The sequence below is a fragment of the Sinohyriopsis cumingii genome, chromosome 9, assembly GCF_028554795.1.
Source record: "Sinohyriopsis cumingii isolate HCF-2022 chromosome 9, ASM2855479v2, whole genome shotgun sequence".
Lineage (NCBI taxonomy): Eukaryota > Metazoa > Mollusca > Bivalvia > Unionida > Unionidae > Sinohyriopsis > Sinohyriopsis cumingii.
This window is the reverse complement of record NC_142969.1, coordinates 30,717,957-30,728,303: the sequence shown is the minus strand read 5'-3', so window position 1 is coordinate 30,728,303 and position 10,347 is coordinate 30,717,957.

Sequence of the window (10,347 nt, the reverse complement as noted above, 5' to 3'; positions counted from 1 at the left end):
ATACAAGCTTCCATCAAAGGTGGATCTATTCTTACCAATAGAGCTTTGGTCATGACCATCAATAAATTTAAAGTCATGGTGTTTGCATTGGTTTACTAAGAGAGCGAAATAGTATCCCGAATTCTTTATTACCTCTGAGACGATGACACGTGCATCACCCTTGATAAGATGGTACATTAATCTTTATAAGAAGGTACATTACTCTGGATAAGATGGTACGTGCATTTCACCTGATAAGATGCTACGTGCATCACCAATAATAAGATGGTACATACATTGCTCCTGTTTATCATACCATAAAATACAAGATGTCATTATTTTACGAGCTTAAATATCACGCAAAAATATGTGTTCGTTGACGATTTTGTAAGGACTGATGCCCTGTTAGGTTAACACATATTTATTCAATAATTTAAGAACACAACCATATTTCATTTTCAAAGTAATTTGTTTTACAAATTGTGAGTTGTGTAATACAATTTACGAAAAGAATTTAGTCAAAAGAAAATACCCCTCACACACACACACATATACAAATTATATATATATATATATATATATATATATATATATATATATATATATATATATATATATATATATATATATATATATATATATTACTTTTGTACGTTGCTGAAATACAGGGTGTTGAAGCTAACTTAATATCTTACAAAGATTATGAATTTCAGGCTAATTATTTACACAGTAAGTGTTTATTCCTTTCAACATTTTGATATTTACATGTTACATTGAAACTTTCGCTCATTCTGGGCAATGATCATTCGTACTTATGCATTGTAAGCGCTTTTGTTTAATCGTTACTAATATATTTTCCTTTGATTGGACGGCGACAGTTGTAGTAGTAATTCTAAAAGTAACATGTCTACAATGAAAGCTATACAGGAGCTGCCAAATGTCGAATGCTGTATATTTATATTCAGCAAGTAAACGTCAGAAAATAAAATCACACATTTCTTTTTTATACGAAATTGTTCTTTATAACGACTTATAGAAGGAGACGATGTTTGATCTATGTTATTATTTATTACAGAGCCACTAAATATGAAAAAGGCAAATCCTCATCCGCAGCCAGATTAAATCCAAATCTTTATTGTAACAACAATGGTCAGTTAGGCTTTAGGGTGATACTGCCAGCTAGCAAGGCTAACATTATATACCCTGATTTACACCATTCAATGTATATGTAGGTGTAAACCGGGGTAGACCATATTATACATCTGCATTACACATTGGTGATGTTGGACACGGAAAGCCAGGTCTTTCAAGCGGCCCCGAGTGGCCGAGTGGTCTAAAGCGCTCTCCGTTACAGATCACTGCCATCTCACCTCTGTCTGCGTAGGTTCGAGTCTCGGATTCGGCCAATGTGGGTATGTGAGAAAACTTGCCAGGTGCTTCTCGAGGGTCGGTGGTTCTTTCCGTGGTTTTCCCAGGTTCTTCCTCCACCATTAATACTGGCCGCAACATCAAGTGGAATGATTTAATCCGTAATGTTCGTACAGCTGTCCCTGGTAACTTTCCCGTTTTTACTGACCGTGGTAGCATCAGGGATTCAAGTATATCGAACAAAATCATCAAAGACATCAACGATGAAATTAAAAATTGTGTGAAAAAAACCGGTGACACAATGACCGGCGAACTCAGCATGAGCGGCAACAAAATAACCGTTCTAAAAAATCCGGAAGGTCTCGAAGATGCCGCAAATAAACAATACGTCGACGCGCAGTACCAACTCGTTGCTGGCCTAGTCAGCGATAAAGTAACAAAATCCGGCGACGTAATGACCGGAGAACTCAGCATGAACGGCAACAAAATAACCGCGTTAGCGAATCCCGAATCCGACCAGGATGCGTCAAACAAACAATACGTGGACATCGTCAACGGTAAACTAAATACGCTGCGGTCAGAGTATGATGTTCACGTGAACGGGTTTAAAAGACTCCAAAGAAACTTCGTAAAAACTGATGAGGTCGTGGATAAGTTCTTTGGGACTCCTCCAGTCGTCGACACGAAACTTTCTGAAATCATACCAAATCTTACTAATAACGCCAACGATATCAACAAAATTAATACCCGGTTAGGTGTAGTCAGAACGGAAAAAAGTTTTTCAGATCAAGTTCAGATAATAGAAAATAACATTAACACGATCAAACAAACACAGCAGAATATCGTAGCGGGAATTCCTGAGATCGTTAACAAAACCAGTCTGATTAAAGTTCCCACTGGAGTTACTCCCGGGCATATCACCAACATCGTATTCACGGTATCATCGGGATTCGCAACATGGTCACGACAAAATAACACTATCAAATATACAGCAACAGCCACCGGTGTTTACAGGTTGTCTGTGTTTTCAGCCGCTAAATTTGAAATCTTCACAACATATCCTTGGAGACATTCCACCGATAAGTATTCCGGGGTTTGCACTGTAATACTAAACAGCGGAACCGAGGAAACATTTATGCTTGAAGCCGAGGACGATAGTTTAACAGCAACATCTTACTGGTTTTGTTTGGAATTCGTCGCTGCAACGCCTCAATTGGTTACCGCGTAATTGAAAATCGGCAGCGATTTTTAAATAAATGTCAACGACGCCAGATGCTCAACAATATCGATACAATCAAGTCCGTGAGTGGCAATCTGAGTTAAAAACTGTCATCGAAGTAACCAGTCAAAAAGTAAAAAAATACCGCAGACGCATAACAGTGTTAGACGTTATGGTTTATTCAGTATCCGCCGTTGTTGCATCCGCGGAAGTAATACTATCAGCGGTCACTCCGGTAACAGCAGTAGTCGCTGCCACGATCTGTGTTTGTACGACCACTACCGCGGCAGGAGTTTTCGGCATCATAGCAAAAAAAATATCCTCGTGTGCTAACACAAAATTACACGATTACACGACAAAATTAAATACAGCCACGACCGCATATCAGAAATTATCATCGCTGATATCATCATCGTTAGACGTGCAATCCAGCGACGCTACGTCGATATCAGATTCTGAATTTAAACTAATGTCAGATGCGTACAATGACTATTTGAAAACTAAACAAATAAATAATGTCACAAGAACTGCTTCAGCAAATAGTCACAAACACAACACCGGTAAGGACCACAATGATCTCAGTGTCCTCGACGACACCAGAATTCAGCATTAATTTTCGAACTCCAATTCGGGTGAACGAAATCGCGTTGTCGAAGCTCAGTGTGTATCACAGCTGGCCCAATATCAGGTCGGCATCATTTGGTGGTCTGCAGCCGAATAATTCGTTTGTGTTCGGGAAACCCAGCGCGGACCCACAACAACGTGAACTTGAATGGGATACAATTACGCTACCCACTGGGAGTTATCAGATCGAAGAAATCAACAATGAGATACAACGCCAAATAAAACGAATCACCGGCAAGGAAGCCAAAATATCTGTGACCGCGCACGAACCAACGCTGTCTGCGGTCATTGAAATCTCAACACCGGGATACGCCGTGGATATTTATAGCAGCTCAATCCGAACAGTATTAGGATGGCCACGAGAACGACCCGAGGTTGAACCGGGTCCACCACCACCCGCGAAATCAGATTTCGAGACCAACAAAGAAGTACTACACGACCTCGTCGGGGATCATTTATTATTTGCAGATAAATTAATATCCGGCGAGGCCTGGTTTGCAACATCACCTAAAGTTCCCGTAAATGTGTTACGGTCAGCTTTTTTTGATGGGTATGGATCCCGGGATTACCAACCAGAAGATATAGAAGCTCATTTTTTTAATCCGATCAAACAAGCACATAAACAACAGCTAGAACTGTTGCGAGTATATTTTCAAGATTATATTTCTGATATAACAAGTGGAACTGCAAGCAGTTCGGGAACTGGAAACGCTAGCGTTTCTACAAGCAGTTCTCGCGATAAAATTATCACCGTCATAGAAAAACTAAACAAACTCGCATCCGCGATGGAAATTATAAATAAAAAAATAATTCAGCATCTACTGAATCTCAAGGGCGATTACGGAAACGAAAAAAGATCGAATTTTGCATCCCAATTTGGTATTCCCGTGGAGAAGATTTCAGAATTTACACTTCCCGGATATAACGCGCGCACGCTACGAAAATCAGTCCAGGATCTCATCGATGAATCTTTCGAAGATATTTCCGCCGCGTACACGCGAACAAAACCGCAGCCGGTTATTCTCAAGCACGACAACAGTACAGCATCCGATGGCAGACACATCTCACCCGGGATCGTAAATATCACAGATGTTATTGCGGTCAATCTTGTATGTGACGTCATCGACGGTAGCTACAGCGCATCAGATAATACTACACCCCAACAGGGGTTTATCCTGTATACGTTCACACCAAAAGACCCCCCTGGTTTTCTGATTGTGCAAGAACCAATCAATGTGGTCTATCTGCGGTGTAATAATCCGTGGTTGTCAACGATAAATTTCAAACTCGTCGACCAACGGGGAAATTTGTTGGACCTGCGTGGCGAGACTGTCTCCGTGAACTTACTGGTGAAATCCTAGAAACGCATAGCGTTTCACAATTAAAAAAAAACAGTTGTGTATAATGGAACACGAATACATCCACGCACGAGTTCATATTCATGATAAGCAAATTCTTCACACGGCAATAAAAACCGCATTTGGAAACTCAAAGAGTCAGCCCCCAGAACAGTATTTCCCCGTTAAAATAATCGTTGACGTGTATGGCAACGAAGACTTCTTGTTAACTCCGTCACAATTGACGCAGTTACAGCAAAATCATATGATCACAGCTTGGTGTCAACGAGAACAGATTATGAACTATTCTCATTGTTGTATTGATGTTGAAACGCTTAAGCAAATCCTGAAAATCTGAAAACGCCCTTGAGAAGTCCTTTGGACTTCCAGAGAAATGCTTTGAGTTTCTGGCGATGCTAGCATCGCTCGGGCAAAAAAAATAATACACTTTTTTTTTACCGTGGAAATGTGCTTTACACTCCAAGCGGGGCGCTAGCGTTTCTCAGGTTCTACTTTCACTTTGTGCTGTGAGTCACACGCTATGCGGTTTATACTTCCTTGTCGGCCTCGTAGTCACAAATACTAGTATTTTCGTCAGAAATGCAAGGCATTTCCGTGTCTAGATTCTTTATATAACCTTTTAACCGTCTCACCCTGGTGCTAATTAATTTTCGAGTCTCATACTCTTGTGACAATCCAAGACGAATCTTCTCAACTGCACGGCACAGTGGAATAAATTCAGATACCTGATTTTCAGTTATCCCGGCAAGTGATCTGTAAATGCGATCTTGCAAACCCTTAATGAACCTATAACGGGCGGGGAGATTGTTCTTCCCCGATTGTGATAGCTCATTCAAGGATTCAAAATCTGACATAATTGTTTCAGTGTCTAGTAAAATATTAAAACCTCGCTGTTGTAATTCTTTAATTTCAACAAGTATGGTATTTATGTTTTCGTGATTCATATTATTATATATTTTCATATTTTTAAATGCATGAAAAATGCTTTGCATGAGCGTGGAAACTCGAAGAGTTTCTCGTGCTAGCATCACCAAAAACAAAAATAAACAGATAGATGATGAGCGGTTATCACTTACTGGGTACTCTTCACCGGCCTACGGTTCTTTCATGAGTCCTTTGTTAGGATTTTTTTTTCTTGGTCTTATATTAGACCTTCGTCTTGTGATTTTTCCCTTAGGCACCTCATGTTACCGTTTATTTTTGGCCAACACTCTTTCTGAATGTTTCTATTGGTGGGCACCCAGGTGACGTAGAGCTTTATGCATCCATCTATCTGTTTATTTTTGGGGGTCACTCACCCCATGAGGAACTTCTAGATCGTCAAATAACGGTCTAGAAGCTCGGGAGGGACGATACAACACAGAACAACCTTTACCTCTGATTCGAGTATGACAGCAAGTAAAGGCACAATGAACATGTAATCTTATCCTAAGACCTTATCCTATGACGACACAAACATACACAGGTGGGTCATTTTCTACGGTCAGCAGCAGAGCAAAACCATCCATTGAATCGACCATTGGATGGTGTAAAAACACCCGCCATTGGCGGATTAAATTTATGGTTTTGCTTGCGCGTGCTGACTTTCGATCGACCCAAAGGTCTTAGGGAGCGATTTCGTATATAACCCAACTGTTACTTGCGAGTTGGAAATTCGCTCTAGCAGTGGGCGGGACTTGTTTAAAATATTTTAATTGTATGTTTTCTTAAGCGCGGTCATATAACAAGCACAGAAGAGCAAAACAGTCGGATATATTCAGTAAAACGAGGATATTGTTTGTAAAAAAATATATATTCTACGGTAAATAAATGATTACATGTTATGAACTCGATAAAATATTTTATCAAGGTGGCTTTCTTAGGGGGAGCAAATCCTCTGACCAGCAACGACAACTCTGCAAAGCGTTACACACTCTCGGAGGAGTTATCGTCGTTTGTGTCAACGATAAGAGTTATATAACAGAATGAAATCTTCTGTTTGAGCTTCTTTGAAAATGCTGTTTTGTGGATCCCATCTGCGACATGCTGTACAGAAGGTGGACAAATACCGAAATACCTACCGGCGGCGTTTATTGACTGGAATACAATTTCTTCACCTGTAATTGCGTTTATAGATTTAATAGCTCTTCTTGCAACTGTTTTACAACGCCCTGTGTTACCCAGTAGGCAGTTCTTGCGTTGAGTGACCACGCGAAGATTGTTTATAGAGTTATCAAGTATGTTACCGTTAATGTGATCAATGACAAAACCCTTAGGGATCACTCCAAAGAAACATTCATAGACGAAACGATGACATAAATACCTCCCTTTGGTAACAGTAAATCTTAAATAACCAGCATTATCAACTCCACCAACTGGTCGTCTTCGCGTGCAGTGTCGTACTATGCCATCTCGGTTTGCCTCATAATTTGGAATAGTTGGATGTGGAACAAATTCTTGTTCGGGGACGAATTCTTGATTCATTATACTATAAGCAAATCATTTGTCTAATTCATAATTTGTCTGAAAACTTATTTATGTAATCACGCTCCGAGAACGTGTTCGAGTCTGGATTTTTTTTATCATAATACCGTTTTAGTTCTCGATAGCGTTTCCCCCCACACGCTGAACATAATTGCGTTTTCCTCGTACTCCAATGCCGCATCTGATACACGGTATCGGTCCTAGACTCCCACCGCGGACCTGTTGAGCATGTTGTCCACAGTATTCGCCTCTGCAACGTCTGCTACACGGCGCTGATGAATTTAGTTTGATCCACTTGCATGAGAAATGCTTTGCATTTCCAGAGAAACTCTTTGAGTTTTCGTTCATTATATATAATATTTTTGTCTATTTAAATACTTGTCTTAATTATAATAATGAGTTTTGAAAGACTATCCAGAATAAAACCCGCAGGTTCTCGATTCGATCTTGACCGGTTAACCACTGATCGTCGACGAAGAGAGTTAAAGGAACTGCTTGGTGTTATCAAGAATGCCAAGGAAGAGTTTCGTCGTGATGGTGCCGCACATGTGTGGTCGACATATAAAATTATCCCCGACGCGAGCGTTATCATTGATGCTACCATGAACGATACAATCGCGCGTAACATAATTGGGTATCTCGACGATAGAAGATATTTCATACAGATAAAATTTATTGTCAAAGTGGTCAACGAAAACGACGATGACACGTGGATTATCCGTGATAAAAATGATCCTATCCTTGACATTAAAAGGAAAACTATTTTGTTGAGCAATAATTCTAGACCAGGAATGTTGACGGGGGTTGATATACCGTATTACGCCAGATCGTATCCAGTAACTGCAGTCGTTTACGGAATATATCCGATAAAAAAACCAAGTGTAGATAAACTCACGCCAATGAAAACATCAGTAATGTTAAATTGTGTAGCTGAGCGAGTAATGGAACATTTTAAAAACGCAGCACGTGGAAATGGTCTAACTGAGATCAGAAAAAATAAAATAACAACATGGGCTAATCGAGTCAAAGATACAGGGGCTACAATTAAGGATGTTGCCGCGCTAGAAAAATTATTAAGATTTCCTATAACGGTATTATCGCTAACAGGCGAGGAATTGTATAAATCGAAATACAACCGTAGTGGAGCTTCAATAACAATTATTGATCATAACAGCCACGCCTGGACGGAATCAGTTAAAATATTTCCACGCGATCGTGTTATAAGGTATTATTCCGCGGGTATGTTTGATTGTATTTATCAAATAAGTAAAACCGATCCGGTATCGGTATGGTTGTTTAGAAGTTCTGAAGTTGGTGATTATGACCAGTTCGTGACCCCGAACGGAGAAATATATAGAACTGCGGAGTTACAAAATGAAATGAAAGCGCTCACAGAAAAATATTCAACTGAGCAAGTTGATCAATTACTAACTAATTGTTTTACTGTTCCAAGTGTTGCCGCACATATAGCACGACAAAAAAATAATTGGAAACCAACCATGAAGAGTTTTCTCGAGAATGTTCAGCAGAGTTGCATCGAATACGGACACGGCGGTTTATGGAATAGTGTATTTGTTAGTGATAATATGGTATCGGTGGATATGATTGCGTGCTATCCAGGAAGTTTTCTTGGCTATGGCGAATGCGCTGAATACTTTAAACGATTTGGACATCCCACAAATTTAATGACAAGAGTAGCTATTAACGGACCTTTACCTGATTTTGACCTGACTGGATTTGCTCGCGTGGAATCGTTCGAATTTGCAACACGGTTACATCCTATTAATTATGCTTGGTTTGGCAGACATTTCCACGAAAGGAAGTGGGTGCCGTTTCCGTTGTTGCGGTTTATGGTTGACAAAACAATACTAACATCTGTTGTTGTCAGTGAGGGGATTATTTGTTACTCAAAACAAACCTCAGTTTGGTTACCAACTCCAACTGATACTGCGTGTTATTCTGACTTAAAATTAAATTATCCTACAGCGTCTGAAGAAGAATTACGCACACTGGCGTATAAACATGATGAGCGCAACTGTAAAGATCTCGGCCGAAGATTGATAGGTAAATTTACTCAAGGTGGAGCATATGATCATAAACGACATCACAGTCGATTAATTATGGATGAAGAAGAATTAAATTTCATTATCGCTGATACTACTGCGAAAGATACATTTTGTAGCCGCGAGGATATAATAATATCATTGCCGGGGATGCCTGGAAAACGATTAGGAACAGTTGTTAGTTATATCGACGGTGATTCAGCTCAGTACACTCATTTGAGATCCTCTATGCTGGCTTATGTTTCTATAAATTTATTGTCGATGGTGAATAGAGTTCCCTTCGCGGTAAGGGTTGCAACAGATTCGTTTTATATTAACGAAGACGATTTAACAGCGTTAGATTTACCAACATCGGATGATCAATGGGGAACATGGCGAGTAAAAAAGGAAGAGTTGCACGCGTACTGTGAATCAGCTGATGTTGAAATTAAAGATGAATATCGTAAATCAACAACCTTGTCGTGGACAACTTTGTCGTTGCCTTCTGTGTACGATCCAATTGCTAGACACAGAACAGTTTATTTGAACGGACCTGGAGGCTGTGGTAAGACAACTCGTGCAATCGAACTATTTCGCGGTTCTGATTTGGTCGTGCTAACACCAACACACAGACTTGCCAGAGAAATGATACAACGCGGAGTAAAGGCCTGCACTTATCACGGCTTTTTCAAATACAGCGGCGGTACATGGACTCCTGAGCGAATGGGAACGAAGTATATCCCGGAGAAAATCATCTGGGATGAAATAGACACTGTGCCGCTGGATACATTACAACGGTTCCTGACGTGGTTGTTAACGAAAAATACCGCAGTTGTGATGTGCGGCGATCATGGTCAACCACCACCATTTGTCGGCGAATCTCCCCACGAATGGTTGAGAGGGTTTGTTGATTATTACGAGGAAATGCGTGATGACATCAGAGCGCTTGATGACACATTAAAGGAGTTTAAAAAACTAATTAGGCTACAAACCAATAAAGTCCAATGTGAAATAATGCGTGAAATAATTCCAGAGACTTCATTTGATAACTTTTTAACGGCGTGGAAACCAGATGATTTAATTGTTGCAAGTAGAAAATCAGTCAGAGATACACTTCAGCGGCGACTATTTCAGTTACAGCGGCAGAAATTTCCAACGTTGGAAGTGCCGTTATGTTATAGACCAGATGATACACGATTGCAGAATATTGATGTTGATATTCCCGGAAAACCAGAGAAACAAAATTTAGTATTGAATGATATAGTAACAGTTAACGTCGATGCGGTCGAAGATG